Below are 23,928 nucleotides of genomic sequence, written 5' to 3'. Positions count from 1 at the left end.
GTCAAAAGGTAATTACCTCACCCCACCCCCACTCCGGAAGAGGTGCTAACTGCCCTTGATTGCTTTTTGTTCACGATGTGAAGAGCTCTCACGCTTGAGTCACCTTCACGTCTCTGGTTGCTGAGTGAATCACAAAAAAGGAATTTCACCAGAGCTGCAACTGCCTCCCTTCCCCACTCGCCCTCCCCGTTTACATTTTCCTGCTCGTCAGTGATTTAAAGAAAACCAAATGAAAAGCAGTCTGTGGCACAATCATTTCGACTGCTCACGGGAAAGGTAGCATTGTGAACCACTGCAGAAACGAACGATTTCCTTACTTTTGCTCCGACTGACCATACTCTGGGAAATTTTCCCAGATTCTCAGTTGAGGATTCTTGCCGCTGGAAGTTACCTCACAAACCCTGTTAATTCGTAATGTATTGAGAGAATCGCACAACAGAAAGCATTTAACACGGAACACAAACAAAACTGGCAAACCAAATGCATTCTCAGACACAGCGAGCATGAATGCTAAATGTGAGACAGTCCGTGGGCATGAGCCATAAAGTAATCTCACAATTAACAACAGGGCAATTCCAAACTACTCTTTCAAACATACTGGAGCCTGAGTGCACCACCACTTCCCAGACAATGCCGAAAAGAGAGAAAGAAAGAATATTATAAGAATGGGTCATAAAAAATGAATTTCACCAATCACAGTCTCGATTAGATTACCTTTCCCTTCCGATGTACCCAGGACGGAAATGAAGGAAGTGGGAGAAATTCAATACCATATGACGTCGAAATTCATTGGAAGGATTTTCTCATTGGCCAGAAAACCAAATAACCACGAGTCGAGTCACCGTAGGACTTTGTTTCACAACAGCGATGAAATAACAGTCTCCATTCGGTTCCAGTAAAAAGACAACTTGTCTGGAACATAAAGCAAGAGTAGAGCTGCTTGCGATTTTTCCGCGCGAGAGGCGAACACGATCATGACAGCACAGACAAGTTGGAAAAAATCGGCACTTTCCCACACCACTGTTCATTGCCCGGGAAGCAAACCTATTTGGCTTCTGTTTAAAACCGAACTGCAGCAGGGGTCGAAACAACTCTGCAGGAAGCGGCGTGGTTGGAGTTGATCAGCAGAAATGGCAGCGGTGGGATTCGAACCCACGCCTCTGTCGAGACTGGAGCCTAAATCCAGCGCCTTAGACCGCTCGGCCACACTACCAGCCGGCGGCAGAACACCTTTTCTTGCAACTCCAATTCTGCTCCTGCATGACAACAGGTGCAAAGTCACGTGAAAAGGGTTCCATGATCCCTCTCCGACTCGCACAGCTGCTGGGATGTGCCCGTCTACAATATCAATTTCGCAGCAGATAATGATAGCCCGTCAATCCAGACAAAAATCAATGGTAAGCTGAGTCTATTTTCTCAGACTCTTTTCAGCTACAAATGTATCTGTGAGAGCGTCAGAATATATGATCGGTTATCATTTGGTCAAATTATCATGAGCTATTTGACATTACTGCAATTTCGATTCTTGCATTGCTAAATGATTTCACCCATTGCTCAAAACAGAACAACTTTCACGTTTACACGGAATATGAAGCACGCCGGTCTACAGGGAAGATGCACAAAGCTGAGTAGGCCGTGTTCCACATCATACCGCGCAGCATAGTTTCAGTCACTGTGCCTGTTTTGCAGAATACGAGTCCCAAAGAATGTTCTCCACCCTAAAACCGGAGGTAGCACTACAATCCGAGAACGACAGATCACATTGTAAGGATGCTCTGACCTCGGAGCCAGTTCGAGATGCCACTTTTCTTGCCTTTTTGCCTTCACCGTGCAATTCGCTGCAGAGATCTTCACACATGGATACCAACTGAGTTGGAAACCTGTGTGGGAATCGAAGATAAGCGACTCAATAGATTTTGCTAAATTCCATGGTGCGTTTTAGAAATGCAGTTTCTCTTCACCTCAATCTAAAAGGCAGTTTCTGAACATAGTAACAGAAGTCAAAAGGTAATTACCTCACCCCACCCCCACTCCGGAAGAGGTGCTAACTGCCCTTGATTGCTTTTTGTTCACGATGTGAAGAGCTCTCACGCTTGAGTCACCTTCACGTCTCTGGTTGCTGAGTGAATCACAAAAAAGGAATTTCACCAGAGCTGCTACTGCCTCCCTTCCCCACTCGCCCTCCCCGTTTACATTTTCCTGCTCGTCAGTGATTTAAAGAAAACCAAATGAAAAGCAGTCTGTGGCACAATCATTTCGACTGCTCACGGGAAAGGTAGCATTGTGAACCACTGCAGAAACGAACGATTTCCTTACTTTTGCTCCGACTGACCATACTCTGGGAAATTTTCCCAGATTCTCAGTTGAGGATTCTTGCCGCTGGAAGTTACCTCACAAACCCTGTTAATTCGTAATGTATTGAGAGAATCGCACAACAGAAAGCATTTAACACGGAACACAAACAAAACTGGCAAACCAAATGCATTCTCAGACACAGCGAGCATGAATGCTAAATGTGAGACAGTCCGGGGGCATGAGCCATAAAGTAATCTCACAATTAACAACAGGGCAATTCCAAACTACTCTTTCAAACATACTGGAGCCTGAGTGCACCACCACTTCCCAGACAATGCCGAAAAGAGAGAAAGAAAGAATATTATAAGAATGGGTCATAAAAAATGAATTTCACCAATCACAGTCTCGATTAGATTACCTTTCCCTTCCGATGTACCCAGGACGGAAATGAAGGAAGTGGGAGAAATTCAATACCATATGACGTCGAAATTCATTGGAAGGATTTTCTCATTGGCCAGAAAACCAAATAACCACGAGTCGAGTCACCGTAGGACTTTGTTTCACAACAGCGATGAAATAACAGTCTCCATTCGGTTCCAGTAAAAAGACAACTTGTCTGGAACATAAAGCAAGAGTAGAGCTGCTTGCGATTTTTCCGCGCGAGAGGCGAACACGATCATGACAGCACAGACAAGTTGGAAAAAATCGGCACTTTCCCACACCACTGTTCATTGCCCGGGAAGCAAACCTATTTGGCTTCTGTTTAAAACCGAACTGCAGCAGGGGTCGAAACAACTCTGCAGGAAGCGGCGTGGTTGGAGTTGATCAGCAGAAATGGCAGCGGTGGGATTCGAACCCACGCCTCTGTCGAGACTGGAGCCTAAATCCAGCGCCTTAGACCGCTCGGCCACACTACCAGCTGGCGGCAGAACACCTTTTCTTGCAACTCCAATTCTGCTCCTGCATGACAACAGGTGCAAAGTCACGTGAAAAGGGTTCCATGATCCCTCTCCGACTCGCACAGCTGCTGGGATGTGCCCGTCTACAATATCAATTTCGCAGCAGATAATGATAGCCCGTCAATCCAGACAAAAATCAATGGTAAGCTGAGTCTATTTTCTCAGACTCTTTTCAGCTACAAATGTATCTGTGAGAGCGTCAGAATATATGATCGGTTATCATTTGGTCAAATTATCATGAGCTATTTGACATTACTGCAATTTCGATTCTTGCATTGCTAAATGATTTCACCCATTGCTCAAAACAGAACAACTTTCACGTTTACACGGAATATGAAGCACGCCGGTCTACAGGGAAGATGCACAAAGCTGAGTAGGCCGTGTTCCACATCATACCGCGCAGCATAGTTTCAGTCACTGTGCCTGTTTTGCAGAATACGAGTCCCAAAGAATGTTCTCCACCCTAAAACCGGAGGTAGCACTACAATCCGAGAACGACAGATCACATTGTAAGGATGCTCTGACCTCGGAGCCAGTTCGAGATGCCACTTTTCTTGCCTTTTTGCCTTCACCGTGCAATTCGCTGCAGAGATCTTCACACATGGATACCAACTGAGTTGGAAACCTGTGTGGGAATCGAAGATAAGCGACTCAATAGATTTTGCTAAATTCCATGGTGCGTTTTAGAAATGCAGTTTCTCTTCACCTCAATCTAAAAGGCAGTTTCTGAACATAGTAACAGAAGTCAAAAGGTAATTACCTCACCCCACCCCCACTCCGGAAGAGGTGCTAACTGCCCTTGATTGCTTTTTGTTCACGATGTGAAGAGCTCTCACGCTTGAGTCACCTTCACGTCTCTGGTTGCTGAGTGAATCACAAAAAAGGAATTTCACCAGAGCTGCTACTGCCTCCCTTCCCCACTCGCCCTCCCCGTTTACATTTTCCTGCTCGTCAGTGATTTAAAGAAAACCAAATGAAAAGCAGTCTGTGGCACAATCATTTCGACTGCTCACGGGAAAGGTAGCATTGTGAACCACTGCAGAAACGAACGATTTCCTTACTTTTGCTCCGACTGACCATACTCTGGGAAATTTTCCCAGATTCTCAGTTGAGGATTCTTGCCGCTGGAAGTTACCTCACAAACCCTGTTAATTCGTAATGTATTGAGAGAATCGCACAACAGAAAGCATTTAACACGGAACACAAACAAAACTGGCAAACCAAATGCATTCTCAGACACAGCGAGCATGAATGCTAAATGTGAGACAGTCCGGGGGCATGAGCCATAAAGTAATCTCACAATTAACAACAGGGCAATTCCAAACTACTCTTTCAAACATACTGGAGCCTGAGTGCACCACCACTTCCCAGACAATGCCGAAAAGAGAGAAAGAAAGAATATTATAAGAATGGGTCATAAAAAATGAATTTCACCAATCACAGTCTCGATTAGATTACCTTTCCCTTCCGATGTACCCAGGACGGAAATGAAGGAAGTGGGAGAAATTCAATACCATATGACGTCGAAATTCATTGGAAGGATTTTCTCATTGGCCAGAAAACCAAATAACCACGAGTCGAGTCACCGTAGGACTTTGTTTCACAACAGCGATGAAATAACAGTCTCCATTCGGTTCCAGTAAAAAGACAACTTGTCTGGAACATAAAGCAAGAGTAGAGCTGCTTGCGATTTTTCCGCGCGAGAGGCGAACACGATCATGACAGCACAGACAAGTTGGAAAAAATCGGCACTTTCCCACACCACTGTTCATTGCCCGGGAAGCAAACCTATTTGGCTTCTGTTTAAAACCGAACTGCAGCAGGGGTCGAAACAACTCTGCAGGAAGCGGCGTGGTTGGAGTTGATCAGCAGAAATGGCAGCGGTGGGATTCGAACCCACGCCTCTGTCGAGACTGGAGCCTAAATCCAGCGCCTTAGACCGCTCGGCCACACTACCAGCTGGCGGCAGAACACCTTTTCTTGCAACTCCAATTCTGCTCCTGCATGACAACAGGTGCAAAGTCACGTGAAAAGGGTTCCATGATCCCTCTCCGACTCGCACAGCTGCTGGGATGTGCCCGTCTACAATATCAATTTCGCAGCAGATAATGATAGCCCGTCAATCCAGACAAAAATCAATGGTAAGCTGAGTCTATTTTCTCAGACTCTTTTCAGCTACAAATGTATCTGTGAGAGCGTCAGAATATATGATCGGTTATCATTTGGTCAAATTATCATGAGCTATTTGACATTACTGCAATTTCGATTCTTGCATTGCTAAATGATTTCACCCATTGCTCAAAACAGGACAACTTTCACGTTTACACGGAATATGAAGCACGCCGGTCTACAGGGAAGATGCACAAAGCTGAGTAGGCCGTGTTCCCCATCATACCGCGCAGCATAGTTTCAGTCACTGTGCCTGTTTTGCAGAATACGAGTCCCAAAGAATGTTCTCCACCCTAAAACCGGAGGTAGCACTACAATCCGAGAACGACAGATCACATTGTAAGGATGCTCTGACCTCGGAGCCAGTTCGAGATGCCACTTTTCTTGCCTTTTTGCCTTCACCGTGCAATTCGCTGCAGAGATCTTCACACATGGATACCAACTGAGTTGGAAACCTGTGTGGGAATCGAAGATAAGCGACTCAATAGATTTTGCTAAATTCCATGGTGCGTTTTAGAAATGCAGTTTCTCTTCACCTCAATCTAAAAGGCAGTTTCTGAACATAGTAACAGAAGTCAAAAGGTAATTACCTCACCCCACCCCCACTCCGGAAGAGGTGCTAACTGCCCTTGATTGCTTTTTGTTCACGATGTGAAGAGCTCTCACGCTTGAGTCACCTTCACGTCTCTGGTTGCTGAGTGAATCACAAAAAAGGAATTTCACCAGAGCTGCAACTGCCTCCCTTCCCCACTCGCCCTCCCCGTTTACATTTTCCTGCTCGTCAGTGATTTAAAGAAAACCAAATGAAAAGCAGTCTGTGGCACAATCATTTCGACTGCTCACGGGAAAGGTAGCATTGTGAACCACTGCAGAAACGAACGATTTCCTTACTTTTGCTCCGACTGACCATACTCTGGGAAATTTTCCCAGATTCTCAGTTGAGGATTCTTGCCGCTGGAAGTTACCTCACAAACCCTGTTAATTCGTAATGTATTGAGAGAATCGCACAACAGAAAGCATTTAACACGGAACACAAACAAAACTGGCAAACCAAATGCATTCTCAGACACAGCGAGCATGAATGCTAAATGTGAGACAGTCCGGGGGCATGAGCCATAAAGTAATCTCACAATTAACAACAGGGCAATTCCAAACTACTCTTTCAAACATACTGGAGCCTGAGTGCACCACCACTTCCCAGACAATGCCGAAAAGAGAGAAAGAAAGAATATTATAAGAATGGGTCATAAAAAATGAATTTCACCAATCACAGTCTCGATTAGATTACCTTTCCCTTCCGATGTACCCAGGACGGAAATGAAGGAAGTGGGAGAAATTCAATACCATATGACGTCGAAATTCATTGGAAGGATTTTCTCATTGGCCAGAAAACCAAATAACCACGAGTCGAGTCACCGTAGGACTTTGTTTCACAACAGCGATGAAATAACAGTCTCCATTCGGTTCCAGTAAAAAGACAACTTGTCTGGAACATAAAGCAAGAGTAGAGCTGCTTGCGATTTTTCCGCGCGAGAGGCGAACACGATCATGACAGCACAGACAAGTTGGAAAAAATCGGCACTTTCCCACACCACTGTTCATTGCCCGGGAAGCAAACCTATTTGGCTTCTGTTTAAAACCGAACTGCAGCAGGGGTCGAAACAACTCTGCAGGAAGCGGCGTGGTTGGAGTTGATCAGCAGAAATGGTAGCGGTGGAATTCGAACCCACGCCTCTGTCGAGACTGGAGCCTAAATCCAGCGCCTTAGACCGCTCGGCCACACTACCAGCCGGCGGCAGAACACCTTTTCTTGCAACTCCAATTCTGCTCCTGCATGACAACAGGTGCAAAGTCAAGTGAAAAGGGTTCCATGATCCCTCTCCGACTCGCACAGCTGCTGGGATGTGCCCGTCTACAATATCAATTTCGCAGCAGATAATGATAGCCCGTCAATCCAGACAAAAATCAATGGTAAGCTGAGTCTATTTTCTCAGACTCTTTTCAGCTACAAATGTATCTGTGAGAGCGTCAGAATATATGATCGGTTATCATTTGGTCAAATTATCATGAGCTATTTGACATTACTGCAATTTCGATTCTTGCATTGCTAAATGATTTCACCCATTGCTCAAAACAGGACAACTTTCACGTTTACACGGAATATGAAGCACGCCGGTCTACAGGGAAGATGCACAAAGCTGAGTAGGCCGTGTTCCCCATCATACCGCGCAGCATAGTTTCAGTCACTGTGCCTGTTTTGCAGAATACGAGTCCCAAAGAATGTTCTCCACCCTAAAACCGGAGGTAGCACTACAATCCGAGAACGACAGATCACATTGTAAGGATGCTCTGACCTCGGAGCCAGTTCGAGATGCCACTTTTCTTGCCTTTTTGCCTTCACCGTGCAATTCGCTGCAGAGATCTTCACACATGGATACCAACTGAGTTGGAAACCTGTGTGGGAATCGAAGATAAGCGACTCAATAGATTTTGCTAAATTCCATGGTGCGTTTTAGAAATGCAGTTTCTCTTCACCTCAATCTAAAAGGCAGTTTCTGAACATAGTAACAGAAGTCAAAAGGTAATTACCTCACCCCACCCCCACTCCGGAAGAGGTGCTAACTGCCCTTGATTGCTTTTTGTTCACGATGTGAAGAGCTCTCACGCTTGAGTCACCTTCACGTCTCTGGTTGCTGAGTGAATCACAAAAAAGGAATTTCACCAGAGCTGCAACTGCCTCCCTTCCCCACTCGCCCTCCCCGTTTACATTTTCCTGCTCGTCAGTGATTTAAAGAAAACCAAATGAAAAGCAGTCTGTGGCACAATCATTTCGACTGCTCACGGGAAAGGTAGCATTGTGAACCACTGCAGAAACGAACGATTTCCTTACTTTTGCTCCGACTGACCATACTCTGGGAAATTTTCCCAGATTCTCAGTTGAGGATTCTTGCCGCTGGAAGTTACCTCACAAACCCTGTTAATTCGTAATGTATTGAGAGAATCGCACAACAGAAAGCATTTAACACGGAACACAAACAAAACTGGCAAACCAAATGCATTCTCAGACACAGCGAGCATGAATGCTAAATGTGAGACAGTCCGGGGGCATGAGCCATAAAGTAATCTCACAATTAACAACAGGGCAATTCCAAACTACTCTTTCAAACATACTGGAGCCTGAGTGCACCACCACTTCCCAGACAATGCCGAAAAGAGAGAAAGAAAGAATATTATAAGAATGGGTCATAAAAAATGAATTTCACCAATCACAGTCTCGATTAGATTACCTTTCCCTTCCGATGTACCCAGGACGGAAATGAAGGAAGTGGGAGAAATTCAATACCATATGACGTCGAAAATCATTGGAAGGATTTTCTCATTGGCCAGAAAACCAAATAACCACGAGTCGAGTCACCGTAGGACTTTGTTTCACAACAGCGATGAAATAACAGTCTCCATTCGGTTCCAGTAAAAAGACAACTTGTCTGGAACATAAAGCAAGAGTAGAGCTGCTTGCGATTTTTCCGCGCGAGAGGCGAACACGATCATGACAGCACAGACAAGTTGGAAAAAATCGGCACTTTCCCACACCACTGTTCATTGCCCGGGAAGCAAACCTATTTGGCTTCTGTTTAAAACCGAACTGCAGCAGGGGTCGAAACAACTCTGCAGGAAGCGGCGTGGTTGGAGTTGATCAGCAGAAATGGCAGCGGTGGGATTCGAACCCACGCCTCTGTCGAGACTGGAGCCTAAATCCAGCGCCTTAGACCGCTCGGCCACACTACCAGCCGGCGGCAGAACACCTTTTCTTGCAACTCCAATTCTGCTCCTGCATGACAACAGGTGCAAAGTCACGTGAAAAGGGTTCCATGATCCCTCTCCGACTCGCACAGCTGCTGGGATGTGCCCGTCTACAATATCAATTTCGCAGCAGATAATGATAGCCCGTCAATCCAGACAAAAATCAATGGTAAGCTGAGTCTATTTTCTCAGACTCTTTTCAGCTACAAATGTATCTGTGAGAGCGTCAGAATATATGATCGGTTATCATTTGGTCAAATTATCATGAGCTATTTGACATTACTGCAATTTCGATTCTTGCATTGCTAAATGATTTCACCCATTGCTCAAAACAGAACAACTTTCACGTTTACACGGAATATGAAGCACGCCGGTCTACAGGGAAGATGCACAAAGCTGAGTAGGCCGTGTTCCACATCATACCGCGCAGCATAGTTTCAGTCACTGTGCCTGTTTTGCAGAATACGAGTCCCAAAGAATGTTCTCCACCCTAAAACCGGAGGTAGCACTACAATCCGAGAACGACAGATCACATTGTAAGGATGCTCTGACCTCGGAGCCAGTTCGAGATGCCACTTTTCTTGCCTTTTTGCCTTCACCGTGCAATTCGCTGCAGAGATCTTCACACATGGATACCAACTGAGTTGGAAACCTGTGTGGGAATCGAAGATAAGCGACTCAATAGATTTTGCTAAATTCCATGGTGCGTTTTAGAAATGCAGTTTCTCTTCACCTCAATCTAAAAGGCAGTTTCTGAACATAGTAACAGAAGTCAAAAGGTAATTACCTCACCCCACCCCCACTCCGGAAGAGGTGCTAACTGCCCTTGATTGCTTTTTGTTCACGATGTGAAGAGCTCTCACGCTTGAGTCACCTTCACGTCTCTGGTTGCTGAGTGAATCACAAAAAAGGAATTTCACCAGAGCTGCAACTGCCTCCCTTCCCCACTCGCCCTCCCCGTTTACATTTTCCTGCTCGTCAGTGATTTAAAGAAAACCAAATGAAAAGCAGTCTGTGGCACAATCATTTCGACTGCTCACGGGAAAGGTAGCATTGTGAACCACTGCAGAAACGAACGATTTCCTTACTTTTGCTCCGACTGACCATACTCTGGGAAATTTTCCCAGATTCTCAGTTGAGGATTCTTGCCGCTGGAAGTTACCTCACAAACCCTGTTAATTCGTAATGTATTGAGAGAATCGCACAACAGAAAGCATTTAACACGGAACACAAACAAAACTGGCAAACCAAATGCATTCTCAGACACAGCGAGCATGAATGCTAAATGTGAGACAGTCCGGGGGCATGAGCCATAAAGTAATCTCACAATTAACAACAGGGCAATTCCAAACTACTCTTTCAAACATACTGGAGCCTGAGTGCACCACCACTTCCCAGACAATGCCGAAAAGAGAGAAAGAAAGAATATTATAAGAATGGGTCATAAAAAATGAATTTCACCAATCACAGTCTCGATTAGATTACCTTTCCCTTCCGATGTACCCAGGACGGAAATGAAGGAAGTGGGAGAAATTCAATACCATATGACGTCGAAATTCATTGGAAGGATTTTCTCATTGGCCAGAAAACCAAATAACCACGAGTCGAGTCACCGTAGGACTTTGTTTCACAACAGCGATGAAATAACAGTCTCCATTCGGTTCCAGTAAAAAGACAACTTGTCTGGAACATAAAGCAAGAGTAGAGCTGCTTGCGATTTTTCCGCGCGAGAGGCGAACACGATCATGACAGCACAGACAAGTTGGAAAAAATCGGCACTTTCCCACACCACTGTTCATTGCCCGGGAAGCAAACCTAAAACCGAACTGCAGCAGGGGTCGAAACAACTCTGCAGGAAGCGGCGTGGTTGGAGTTGATCAGCAGAAATGGCAGCGGTGGGATTCGAACCCACGCCTCTGTCGAGACTGGAGCCTAAATCCAGCGCCTTAGACCGCTCGGCCACACTACCAGCCGGCGGCAGAACACCTTTTCTTGCAACTCCAATTCTGCTCCTGCATGACAACAGGTGCAAAGTCACGTGAAAAGGGTTCCATGATCCCTCTCCGACTCGCACAGCTGCTGGGATGTGCCCGTCTACAATATCAATTTCGCAGCAGATAATGATAGCCCGTCAATCCAGACAAAAATCATTGGTAAGCTGAGTCTATTTTCTCAGACTCTTTTCAGCTACAAATGTATCTGTGAGAGCGTCAGAATATATGATCGGTTATCATTTGGTCAAATTATCATGAGCTATTTGACATTACTGCAATTTCGATTCTTGCATTGCTAAATGATTTCACCCATTGCTCAAAACAGGACAACTTTCACGTTTACACGGAATATGAAGCACGCCGGTCTACAGGGAAGATGCACAAAGCTGAGTAGGCCGTGTTCCCCATCATACCGCGCAGCATAGTTTCAGTCACTGTGCCTGTTTTGCAGAATACGAGTCCCAAAGAATGTTCTCCACCCTAAAACCGGAGGTAGCACTACAATCCGAGAACGACAGATCACATTGTAAGGATGCTCTGACCTCGGAGCCAGTTCGAGATGCCACTTTTCTTGCCTTTTTGCCTTCACCGTGCAATTCGCTGCAGAGATCTTCACACATGGATACCAACTGAGTTGGAAACCTGTGTGGGAATCGAAGATAAGCGACTCAATAGATTTTGCTAAATTCCATGGTGCGTTTTAGAAATGCAGTTTCTCTTCACCTCAATCTAAAAGGCAGTTTCTGAACATAGTAACAGAAGTCAAAAGGTAATTACCTCACCCCACCCCCACTCCGGAAGAGGTGCTAACTGCCCTTGATTGCTTTTTGTTCACGATGTGAAGAGCTCTCACGCTTGAGTCACCTTCACGTCTCTGGTTGCTGAGTGAATCACAAAAAAGGAATTTCACCAGAGCTGCAACTGCCTCCCTTCCCCACTCGCCCTCCCCGTTTACATTTTCCTGCTCGTCAGTGATTTAAAGAAAACCAAATGAAAAGCAGTCTGTGGCACAATCATTTCGACTGCTCACGGGAAAGGTAGCATTGTGAACCACTGCAGAAACGAACGATTTCCTTACTTTTGCTCCGACTGACCATACTCTGGGAAATTTTCCCAGATTCTCAGTTGAGGATTCTTGCCGCTGGAAGTTACCTCACAAACCCTGTTAATTCGTAATGTATTGAGAGAATCGCACAACAGAAAGCATTTAACACGGAACACAAACAAAACTGGCAAACCAAATGCATTCTCAGACACAGCGAGCATGAATGCTAAATGTGAGACAGTCCGGGGGCATGAGCCATAAAGTAATCTCACAATTAACAACAGGGCAATTCCAAACTACTCTTTCAAACATACTGGAGCCTGAGTGCACCACCACTTCCCAGACAATGCCGAAAAGAGAGAAAGAAAGAATATTATAAGAATGGGTCATAAAAAATGAATTTCACCAATCACAGTCTCGATTAGATTACCTTTCCCTTCCGATGTATCCAGGACGGAAATGAAGGAAGTGGGAGAAATTCAATACCATATGACGTCGAAATTCATTGGAAGGATTTTCTCATTGGCCAGAAAACCAAATAACCACGAGTCGAGTCACCGTAGGACTTTGTTTCACAACAGCGATGAAATAACAGTCTCCATTCGGTTCCAGTAAAAAGACAACTTGTCTGGAACATAAAGCAAGAGTAGAGCTGCTTGCGATTTTTCCGCGCGAGAGGCGAACACGATCATGACAGCACAGACAAGTTGGAAAAAATCGGCACTTTCCCACACCACTGTTCATTGCCGGGGAAGCAAACCTATTTGGCTTCTGTTTAAAACCGAACTGCAGCAGGGGTCGAAACAACTCTGCAGGAAGCGGCGTGGTTGGAGTTGATCAGCAGAAATGGCAGCGGTGGGATTCGAACCCACGCCTCTGTCGAGACTGGAGCCTAAATCCAGCGCCTTAGACCGCTCGGCCACACTACCAGCCGGCGGCAGAACACCTTTTCTTGCAACTCCAATTCTGCTCCTGCATGACAACAGGTGCAAAGTCACGTGAAAAGGGTTCCATGATCCCTCTCCGACTCGCACAGCTGCTGGGATGTGCCCGTCTACAATATCAATTTCGCAGCAGATAATGATAGCCCGTCAATCCAGACAAAAATCATTGGTAAGCTGAGTCTATTTTCTCAGACTCTTTTCAGCTACAAATGTATCTGTGAGAGCGTCAGAATATATGATCGGTTATCATTTGGTCAAATTATCATGAGCTATTTGACATTACTGCAATTTCGATTCTTGCATTGCTAAATGATTTCACCCATTGCTCAAAACAGGACAACTTTCACGTTTACACGGAATATGAAGCACACCGGTCTACAGGGAAGATGCACAAAGCTGAGTAGGCCGTGTTCCACATCATACCGCGCAGCATAGTTTCAGTCACTGTGCCTGTTTTGCAGAATACGAGTCCCAAAGAATGTTCTCCACCCTAAAACCGGAGGTAGCACTACAATCCGAGAACGACAGATCGCATTGTAAGGATGCTCTGACCTCGGAGCCAGTTCGAGATGCCACTTTTCTTGCCTTTTTGCCTTCACCGTGCAATTCGCTGCAGAGATCTTCACACATGGATACCAACTGAGTTGGAAACCTGTGTGGGAATCGAAGATAAGCGACTCAATAGATTTTGCTAAATTCCATGGTGCGTTTTAGAAATGCAGTTTCTCTTCACCTCAATCTAAAAGGCAGTTTCTGAACATAGTAACAGAAGTCAAAAGGTAATTACCTCACCCCACCCCCACTCCGGAAGAGGTGCTAACTGCCCTTGATTGCTTTTTGTTCACGATGTGAAGAGCTCTCACGCTTGAGTCACCTTCACGTCTCTGGTTGCTGAGTGAATCACAAAAAAGGAATTTCACCAGAGCTGCAACTGCCTCCCTTCCCCACTCGCCCTCCCCGTTTACATTTTCCTGCTCGTCAGTGATTTAAAGAAAACCAAATGAAAAGCAGTCTGTGGCACAATCATTTCGACTGCTCACGGGAAAGGTAGCATTGTGAACCACTGCAGAAACGAACGATTTCCTTACTTTTGCTCCGACTGACCATACTCTGGGAAATTTTCCCAGATTCTCAGTTGAGGATTCTTGCCGCTGGAAGTTACCTCACAAACCCTGTTAATTCGTAATGTATTGAGAGAATCGCACAACAGAAAGCATTTAACACGGAACACAAACAAAACTGGCAAACCAAATGCATTCTCAGACACAGCGAGCATGAATGCTAAATGTGAGACAGTCCGTGGGCATGAGCCATAAAGTAATCTCACAATTAACAACAGGGCAATTCCAAACTACTCTTTCAAACATACTGGAGCCTGAGTGCACCACCACTTCCCAGACAATGCCGAAAAGAGAGAAAGAAAGAATATTATAAGAATGGGTCATAAAAAATGAATTTCACCAATCACAGTCTCGATTAGATTACCTTTCCCTTCCGATGTACCCAGGACGGAAATGAAGGAAGTGGGAGAAATTCAATACCATATGACGTCGAAATTCATTGGAAGGATTTTCTCATTGGCCAGAAAACCAAATAACCACGAGTCGAGTCACCGTAGGACTTTGTTTCACAACAGCGATGAAATAACAGTCTCCATTCGGTTCCAGTAAAAAGACAACTTGTCTGGAACATAAAGCAAGAGTAGAGCTGCTTGCGATTTTTCCGCGCGAGAGGCGAACACGATCATGACAGCACAGACAAGTTGGAAAAAATCGGCACTTTCCCACACCACTGTTCATTGCCCGGGAAGCAAACCTATTTGGCTTCTGTTTAAAACCGAACTGCAGCAGGGGTCGAAACAACTCTGCAGGAAGCGGCGTGGTTGGAGTTGATCAGCAGAAATGGCAGCGGTGGGATTCGAACCCACGCCTCTGTCGAGACTGGAGCCTAAATCCAGCGCCTTAGACCGCTCGGCCACACTACCAGCCGGCGGCAGAACACCTTTTCTTGCAACTCCAATTCTGCTCCTGCATGACAACAGGTGCAAAGTCACGTGAAAAGGGTTCCATGATCCCTCTCCGACTCGCACAGCTGCTGGGATGTGCCCGTCTACAATATCAATTTCGCAGCAGATAATGATAGCCCGTCAATCCAGACAAAAATCAATGGTAAGCTGAGTCTATTTTCTCAGACTCTTTTCAGCTACAAATGTATCTGTGAGAGCGTCAGAATATATGATCGGTTATCATTTGGTCAAATTATCATGAGCTATTTGACATTACTGCAATTTCGATTCTTGCATTGCTAAATGATTTCACCCATTGCTCAAAACAGAACAACTTTCACGTTTACACGGAATATGAAGCACGCCGGTCTACAGGGAAGATGCACAAAGCTGAGTAGGCCGTGTTCCACATCATACCGCGCAGCATAGTTTCAGTCACTGTGCCTGTTTTGCAGAATACGAGTCCCAAAGAATGTTCTCCACCCTAAAACCGGAGGTAGCACTACAATCCGAGAACGACAGATCACATTGTAAGGATGCTCTGACCTCGGAGCCAGTTCGAGATGCCACTTTTCTTGCCTTTTTGCCTTCACCGTGCAATTCGCTGCAGAGATCTTCACACATGGATACCAACTGAGTTGGAAACCTGTGTGGGAATCGAAGATAAGCGACTCAATAGATTTTGCTAAATTCCATGGTGCGTTTTAGAAATGCAGTTTCTCTTCACCTCAATCTAAAAGGCAGTTTCTGAACATAGTAACAGAAGTCAAAAGGTAATTACCTCACCCCACCCCCACTCCGGAAGAGGTGCTAACTGCCCTTGATTGCTTTTTGTTCACGATGTGAAGAGCTCTCACGCTTGAGTCACCTTCACGTCTCTGGTTGCTGAGTGAATCACAAAAAAGGAATTTCACCAGAGCTGCTACTGCCTCCCTTCCCCACTCGCCCTCCCCGTTTACATTTTCCTGCTCGTCAGTGATTTAAAGAAAACCAAATGAAAAGCAGTCTGTGGCACAATCATTTCGACTGCTCACGGGAAAGGTAGCATTGTGAACCACTGCAGAAACGAACGATTTCCTTACTTTTGCTCCGACTGACCATACTCTGGGAAATTTTCCCAGATTCTCAGTTGAGGATTCTTGCCGCTGGAAGTTACCTCACAAACCCTGTTAATTCGTAATGTATTGAGAGAATCGCACAACAGAAAGCATTTAACACGGAACACAAACAAAACTGGCAAACCAAATGCATTCTCAGACACAGCGAGCATGAATGCTAAATGTGAGACAGTCCGGGGGCATGAGCCATAAAGTAATCTCACAATTAACAACAGGGCAATTCCAAACTACTCTTTCAAACATACTGGAGCCTGAGTGCACCACCACTTCCCAGACAATGCCGAAAAGAGAGAAAGAAAGAATATTATAAGAATGGGTCATAAAAAATGAATTTCACCAATCACAGTCTCGATTAGATTACCTTTCCCTTCCGATGTACCCAGGACGGAAATGAAGGAAGTGGGAGAAATTCAATACCATATGACGTCGAAATTCATTGGAAGGATTTTCTCATTGGCCAGAAAACCAAATAACCACGAGTCGAGTCACCGTAGGACTTTGTTTCACAACAGCGATGAAATAACAGTCTCCATTCGGTTCCAGTAAAAAGACAACTTGTCTGGAACATAAAGCAAGAGTAGAGCTGCTTGCGATTTTTCCGCGCGAGAGGCGAACACGATCATGACAGCACAGACAAGTTGGAAAAAATCGGCACTTTCCCACACCACTGTTCATTGCCCGGGAAGCAAACCTATTTGGCTTCTGTTTAAAACCGAACTGCAGCAGGGGTCGAAACAACTCTGCAGGAAGCGGCGTGGTTGGAGTTGATCAGCAGAAATGGCAGCGGTGGGATTCGAACCCACGCCTCTGTCGAGACTGGAGCCTAAATCCAGCGCCTTAGACCGCTCGGCCACACTACCAGCTGGCGGCAGAACACCTTTTCTTGCAACTCCAATTCTGCTCCTGCATGACAACAGGTGCAAAGTCACGTGAAAAGGGTTCCATGATCCCTCTCCGACTCGCACAGCTGCTGGGATGTGCCCGTCTACAATATCAATTTCGCAGCAGATAATGATAGCCCGTCAATCCAGACAAAAATCAATGGTAAGCTGAGTCTATTTTCTCAGACTCTTTTCAGCTACAAATGTATCTGTGAGAGCGTCAGAATATATGATCGGTTATCATTTGGTCAAATTATCATGAGCTATTTGACATTACTGCAATTTCGATTCTTGCATTGCTAAATGATTTCACCCATTGCTCAAAACAGAACAACTTTCACGTTTACACGGAATATGAAGCACGCCGGTCTACAGGGAAGATGCACAAAGCTGAGTAGGCCGTGTTCCACATCATACCGCGCAGCATAGTTTCAGTCACTGTGCCTGTTTTGCAGAATACGAGTCCCAAAGAATGTTCTCCACCCTAAAACCGGAGGTAGCACTACAATCCGAGAACGACAGATCACATTGTAAGGATGCTCTGACCTCGGAGCCAGTTCGAGATGCCACTTTTCTTGCCTTTTTGCCTTCACCGTGCAATTCGCTGCAGAGATCTTCACACATGGATACCAACTGAGTTGGAAACCTGTGTGGGAATCGAAGATAAGCGACTCAATAGATTTTGCTAAATTCCATGGTGCGTTTTAGAAATGCAGTTTCTCTTCACCTCAATCTAAAAGGCAGTTTCTGAACATAGTAACAGAAGTCAAAAGGTAATTACCTCACCCCACCCCCACTCCGGAAGAGGTGCTAACTGCCCTTGATTGCTTTTTGTTCACGATGTGAAGAGCTCTCACGCTTGAGTCACCTTCACGTCTCTGGTTGCTGAGTGAATCACAAAAAAGGAATTTCACCAGAGCTGCTACTGCCTCCCTTCCCCACTCGCCCTCCCCGTTTACATTTTCCTGCTCGTCAGTGATTTAAAGAAAACCAAATGAAAAGCAGTCTGTGGCACAATCATTTCGACTGCTCACGGGAAAGGTAGCATTGTGAACCACTGCAGAAACGAACGATTTCCTTACTTTTGCTCCGACTGACCATACTCTGGGAAATTTTCCCAGATTCTCAGTTGAGGATTCTTGCCGCTGGAAGTTACCTCACAAACCCTGTTAATTCGTAATGTATTGAGAGAATCGCACAACAGAAAGCATTTAACACGGAACACAAACAAAACTGGCAAACCAAATGCATTCTCAGACACAGCGAGCATGAATGCTAAATGTGAGACAGTCCGGGGGCATGAGCCATAAAGTAATCTCACAATTAACAACAGGGCAATTCCAAACTACTCTTTCAAACATACTGGAGCCTGAGTGCACCACCACTTCCCAGACAATGCCGAAAAGAGAGAAAGAAAGAATATTATAAGAATGGGTCATAAAAAATGAATTTCACCAATCACAGTCTCGATTAGATTACCTTTCCCTTCCGATGTACCCAGGACGGAAATGAAGGAAGTGGGAGAAATTCAATACCATATGACGTCGAAATTCATTGGAAGGATTTTCTCATTGGCCAGAAAACCAAATAACCACGAGTCGAGTCACCGTAGGACTTTGTTTCACAACAGCGATGAAATAACAGTCTCCATTCGGTTCCAGTAAAAAGACAACTTGTCTGGAACATAAAGCAAGAGTAGAGCTGCTTGCGATTTTTCCGCGCGAGAGGCGAACACGATCATGACAGCACAGACAAGTTGGAAAAAATCGGCACTTTCCCACACCACTGTTCATTGCCCGGGAAGCAAACCTATTTGGCTTCTGTTTAAAACCGAACTGCAGCAGGGGTCGAAACAACTCTGCAGGAAGCGGCGTGGTTGGAGTTGATCAGCAGAAATGGCAGCGGTGGGATTCGAACCCACGCCTCTGTCGAGACTGGAGCCTAAATCCAGCGCCTTAGACCGCTCGGCCACACTACCAGCTGGCGGCAGAACACCTTTTCTTGCAACTCCAATTCTGCTCCTGCATGACAACAGGTGCAAAGTCACGTGAAAAGGGTTCCATGATCCCTCTCCGACTCGCACAGCTGCTGGGATGTGCCCGTCTACAATATCAATTTCGCAGCAGATAATGATAGCCCGTCAATCCAGACAAAAATCAATGGTAAGCTGAGTCTATTTTCTCAGACTCTTTTCAGCTACAAATGTATCTGTGAGAGCGTCAGAATATATGATCGGTTATCATTTGGTCAAATTATCATGAGCTATTTGACATTACTGCAATTTCGATTCTTGCATTGCTAAATGATTTCACCCATTGCTCAAAACAGGACAACTTTCACGTTTACACGGAATATGAAGCACGCCGGTCTACAGGGAAGATGCACAAAGCTGAGTAGGCCGTGTTCCCCATCATACCGCGCAGCATAGTTTCAGTCACTGTGCCTGTTTTGCAGAATACGAGTCCCAAAGAATGTTCTCCACCCTAAAACCGGAGGTAGCACTACAATCCGAGAACGACAGATCACATTGTAAGGATGCTCTGACCTCGGAGCCAGTTCGAGATGCCACTTTTCTTGCCTTTTTGCCTTCACCGTGCAATTCGCTGCAGAGATCTTCACACATGGATACCAACTGAGTTGGAAACCTGTGTGGGAATCGAAGATAAGCGACTCAATAGATTTTGCTAAATTCCATGGTGCGTTTTAGAAATGCAGTTTCTCTTCACCTCAATCTAAAAGGCAGTTTCTGAACATAGTAACAGAAGTCAAAAGGTAATTACCTCACCCCACCCCCACTCCGGAAGAGGTGCTAACTGCCCTTGATTGCTTTTTGTTCACGATGTGAAGAGCTCTCACGCTTGAGTCACCTTCACGTCTCTGGTTGCTGAGTGAATCACAAAAAAGGAATTTCACCAGAGCTGCAACTGCCTCCCTTCCCCACTCGCCCTCCCCGTTTACATTTTCCTGCTCGTCAGTGATTTAAAGAAAACCAAATGAAAAGCAGTCTGTGGCACAATCATTTCGACTGCTCACGGGAAAGGTAGCATTGTGAACCACTGCAGAAACGAACGATTTCCTTACTTTTGCTCCGACTGACCATACTCTGGGAAATTTTCCCAGATTCTCAGTTGAGGATTCTTGCCGCTGGAAGTTACCTCACAAACCCTGTTAATTCGTAATGTATTGAGAGAATCGCACAACAGAAAGCATTTAACACGGAACACAAACAAAACTGGCAAACCAAATGCATTCTCAGACACAGCGAGCATGAATGCTAAATGTGAGACAGTCCGGGGGCATGAGCCATAAAGTAATCTCACAATTAACAACAGGGCAATTCCAAACTACTCTTTCAAACATACTGGAGCCTGAGTGCACCACCACTTCCCAGACAATGCCGAAAAGAGAGAAAGAAAGAATATTATAAGAATGGGTCATAAAAAATGAATTTCACCAATCACAGTCTCGATTAGATTACCTTTCCCTTCCGATGTACCCAGGACGGAAATGAAGGAAGTGGGAGAAATTCAATACCATATGACGTCGAAATTCATTGGAAGGATTTTCTCATTGGCCAGAAAACCAAATAACCACGAGTCGAGTCACCGTAGGACTTTGTTTCACAACAGCGATGAAATAACAGTCTCCATTCGGTTCCAGTAAAAAGACAACTTGTCTGGAACATAAAGCAAGAGTAGAGCTGCTTGCGATTTTTCCGCGCGAGAGGCGAACACGATCATGACAGCACAGACAAGTTGGAAAAAATCGGCACTTTCCCACACCACTGTTCATTGCCCGGGAAGCAAACCTATTTGGCTTCTGTTTAAAACCGAACTGCAGCAGGGGTCGAAACAACTCTGCAGGAAGCGGCGTGGTTGGAGTTGATCAGCAGAAATGGTAGCGGTGGAATTCGAACCCACGCCTCTGTCGAGACTGGAGCCTAAATCCAGCGCCTTAGACCGCTCGGCCACACTACCAGCCGGCGGCAGAACACCTTTTCTTGCAACTCCAATTCTGCTCCTGCATGACAACAGGTGCAAAGTCAAGTGAAAAGGGTTCCATGATCCCTCTCCGACTCGCACAGCTGCTGGGATGTGCCCGTCTACAATATCAATTTCGCAGCAGATAATGATAGCCCGTCAATCCAGACAAAAATCAATGGTAAGCTGAGTCTATTTTCTCAGACTCTTTTCAGCTACAAATGTATCTGTGAGAGCGTCAGAATATATGATCGGTTATCATTTGGTCAAATTATCATGAGCTATTTGACATTACTGCAATTTCGATTCTTGCATTGCTAAATGATTTCACCCATTGCTCAAAACAGGACAACTTTCACGTTTACACGGAATATGAAGCACGCCGGTCTACAGGGAAGATGCACAAAGCTGAGTAGGCCGTGTTCCCCATCATACCGCGCAGCATAGTTTCAGTCACTGTGCCTGTTTTGCAGAATACGAGTCCCAAAGAATGTTCTCCACCCTAAAACCGGAGGTAGCACTACAATCCGAGAACGACAGATCACATTGTAAGGATGCTCTGACCTCGGAGCCAGTTCGAGATGCCACTTTTCTTGCCTTTTTGCCTTCACCGTGCAATTCGCTGCAGAGATCTTCACACATGGATACCAACTGAGTTGGAAACCTGTGTGGGAATCGAAGATAAGCGACTCAATAGATTTTGCTAAATTCCATGGTGCGTTTTAGAAATGCAGTTTCTCTTCACCTCAATCTAAAAGGCAGTTTCTGAACATAGTAACAGAAGTCAAAAGGTAATTACCTCACCCCACCCCCACTCCGGAAGAGGTGCTAACTGCCCTTGATTGCTTTTTGTTCACGATGTGAAGAGCTCTCACGCTTGAGTCACCTTCACGTCTCTGGTTGCTGAGTGAATCACAAAAAAGGAATTTCACCAGAGCTGCAACTGCCTCCCTTCCCCACTCGCCCTCCCCGTTTACATTTTCCTGCTCGTCAGTGATTTAAAGAAAACCAAATGAAAAGCAGTCTGTGGCACAATCATTTCGACTGCTCACGGGAAAGGTAGCATTGTGAACCACTGCAGAAACGAACGATTTCCTTACTTTTGCTCCGACTGACCATACTCTGGGAAATTTTCCCAGATTCTCAGTTGAGGATTCTTGCCGCTGGAAGTTACCTCACAAACCCTGTTAATTCGTAATGTATTGAGAGAATCGCACAACAGAAAGCATTTAACACGGAACACAAACAAAACTGGCAAACCAAATGCATTCTCAGACACAGCGAGCATGAATGCTAAATGTGAGACAGTCCGGGGGCATGAGCCATAAAGTAATCTCACAATTAACAACAGGGCAATTCCAAACTACTCTTTCAAACATACTGGAGCCTGAGTGCACCACCACTTCCCAGACAATGCCGAAAAGAGAGAAAGAAAGAATATTATAAGAATGGGTCATAAAAAATGAATTTCACCAATCACAGTCTCGATTAGATTACCTTTCCCTTCCGATGTACCCAGGACGGAAATGAAGGAAGTGGGAGAAATTCAATACCATATGACGTCGAAAATCATTGGAAGGATTTTCTCATTGGCCAGAAAACCAAATAACCACGAGTCGAGTCACCGTAGGACTTTGTTTCACAACAGCGATGAAATAACAGTCTCCATTCGGTTCCAGTAAAAAGACAACTTGTCTGGAACATAAAGCAAGAGTAGAGCTGCTTGCGATTTTTCCGCGCGAGAGGCGAACACGATCATGACAGCACAGACAAGTTGGAAAAAATCGGCACTTTCCCACACCACTGTTCATTGCCCGGGAAGCAAACCTATTTGGCTTCTGTTTAAAACCGAACTGCAGCAGGGGTCGAAACAACTCTGCAGGAAGCGGCGTGGTTGGAGTTGATCAGCAGAAATGGCAGCGGTGGGATTCGAACCCACGCCTCTGTCGAGACTGGAGCCTAAATCCAGCGCCTTAGACCGCTCGGCCACACTACCAGCCGGCGGCAGAACACCTTTTCTTGCAACTCCAATTCTGCTCCTGCATGACAACAGGTGCAAAGTCACGTGAAAAGGGTTCCATGATCCCTCTCCGACTCGCACAGCTGCTGGGATGTGCCCGTCTACAATATCAATTTCGCAGCAGATAATGATAGCCCGTCAATCCAGACAAAAATCAATGGTAAGCTGAGTCTATTTTCTCAGACTCTTTTCAGCTACAAATGTATCTGTGAGAGCGTCAGAATATATGATCGGTTATCATTTGGTCAAATTATCATGAGCTATTTGACATTACTGCAATTTCGATTCTTGCATTGCTAAATGATTTCACCCATTGCTCAAAACAGAACAACTTTCACGTTTACACGGAATATGAAGCACGCCGGTCTACAGGGAAGATGCACAAAGCTGAGTAGGCCGTGTTCCACATCATACCGCGCAGCATAGTTTCAGTCACTGTGCCTGTTTTGCAGAATACGAGTCCCAAAGAATGTTCTCCACCCTAAAACCGGAGGTAGCACTACAATCCGAGAACGACAGATCACATTGTAAGGATGCTCTGACCTCGGAGCCAGTTCGAGATGCCACTTTTCTTGCCTTTTTGCCTTCACCGTGCAATTCGCTGCAGAGATCTTCACACATGGATACCAACTGAGTTGGAAACCTGTGTGGGAATCGAAGATAAGCGACTCAATAGATTTTGCTAAATTCCATGGTGCGTTTTAGAAATGCAGTTTC

The 23,928-nt window shown here is 45.4% G+C and overlaps 12 non-coding genes across 12 annotated transcripts; all 12 read right to left on the bottom strand.

Moving 5' to 3' along the window:
• Positions 1–1,131: 1,131 nt before the first annotated feature.
• On the bottom strand, positions 1,132–1,213 carry trnal-uag (transfer RNA leucine (anticodon UAG)). The gene has a single exon. It is a non-coding gene; the product is annotated as a tRNA-Leu (tRNA).
• A 1,917-nt stretch (positions 1,214–3,130) lies between these two features.
• On the bottom strand, positions 3,131–3,212 carry trnal-uag (transfer RNA leucine (anticodon UAG)). Its single transcript has one exon. It is a non-coding gene; the product is annotated as a tRNA-Leu (tRNA).
• Positions 3,213–5,129: 1,917 nt separating this feature from the next.
• Positions 5,130–5,211, bottom strand: trnal-uag (transfer RNA leucine (anticodon UAG)). Its single transcript has one exon. It is a non-coding gene; the product is annotated as a tRNA-Leu (tRNA).
• A 1,917-nt stretch (positions 5,212–7,128) lies between these two features.
• trnal-uag (transfer RNA leucine (anticodon UAG)) lies at positions 7,129–7,210 on the bottom strand. Its single transcript has one exon. It is a non-coding gene; the product is annotated as a tRNA-Leu (tRNA).
• A 1,917-nt stretch (positions 7,211–9,127) lies between these two features.
• trnal-uag (transfer RNA leucine (anticodon UAG)) lies at positions 9,128–9,209 on the bottom strand. Its single transcript has one exon. It is a non-coding gene; the product is annotated as a tRNA-Leu (tRNA).
• Positions 9,210–11,111: 1,902 nt separating this feature from the next.
• Positions 11,112–11,193, bottom strand: trnal-uag (transfer RNA leucine (anticodon UAG)). The gene has a single exon. It is a non-coding gene; the product is annotated as a tRNA-Leu (tRNA).
• Positions 11,194–13,110: 1,917 nt separating this feature from the next.
• On the bottom strand, positions 13,111–13,192 carry trnal-uag (transfer RNA leucine (anticodon UAG)). Its single transcript has one exon. It is a non-coding gene; the product is annotated as a tRNA-Leu (tRNA).
• A 1,917-nt stretch (positions 13,193–15,109) lies between these two features.
• Positions 15,110–15,191, bottom strand: trnal-uag (transfer RNA leucine (anticodon UAG)). Its single transcript has one exon. It is a non-coding gene; the product is annotated as a tRNA-Leu (tRNA).
• Positions 15,192–17,108: 1,917 nt separating this feature from the next.
• trnal-uag (transfer RNA leucine (anticodon UAG)) lies at positions 17,109–17,190 on the bottom strand. Its single transcript has one exon. It is a non-coding gene; the product is annotated as a tRNA-Leu (tRNA).
• A 1,917-nt stretch (positions 17,191–19,107) lies between these two features.
• On the bottom strand, positions 19,108–19,189 carry trnal-uag (transfer RNA leucine (anticodon UAG)). Its single transcript has one exon. It is a non-coding gene; the product is annotated as a tRNA-Leu (tRNA).
• Positions 19,190–21,106: 1,917 nt separating this feature from the next.
• Positions 21,107–21,188, bottom strand: trnal-uag (transfer RNA leucine (anticodon UAG)). The gene has a single exon. It is a non-coding gene; the product is annotated as a tRNA-Leu (tRNA).
• A 1,917-nt stretch (positions 21,189–23,105) lies between these two features.
• Positions 23,106–23,187, bottom strand: trnal-uag (transfer RNA leucine (anticodon UAG)). The gene has a single exon. It is a non-coding gene; the product is annotated as a tRNA-Leu (tRNA).
• Positions 23,188–23,928: the final 741 nt, after the last annotated feature.

This window comes from Chiloscyllium punctatum, chromosome 46, assembly GCF_047496795.1.
Source record: "Chiloscyllium punctatum isolate Juve2018m chromosome 46, sChiPun1.3, whole genome shotgun sequence".
Classification (NCBI taxonomy): domain Eukaryota; kingdom Metazoa; phylum Chordata; class Chondrichthyes; order Orectolobiformes; family Hemiscylliidae; genus Chiloscyllium; species Chiloscyllium punctatum.
This window is presented reverse-complemented; position numbering and strand designations above follow the sequence as displayed.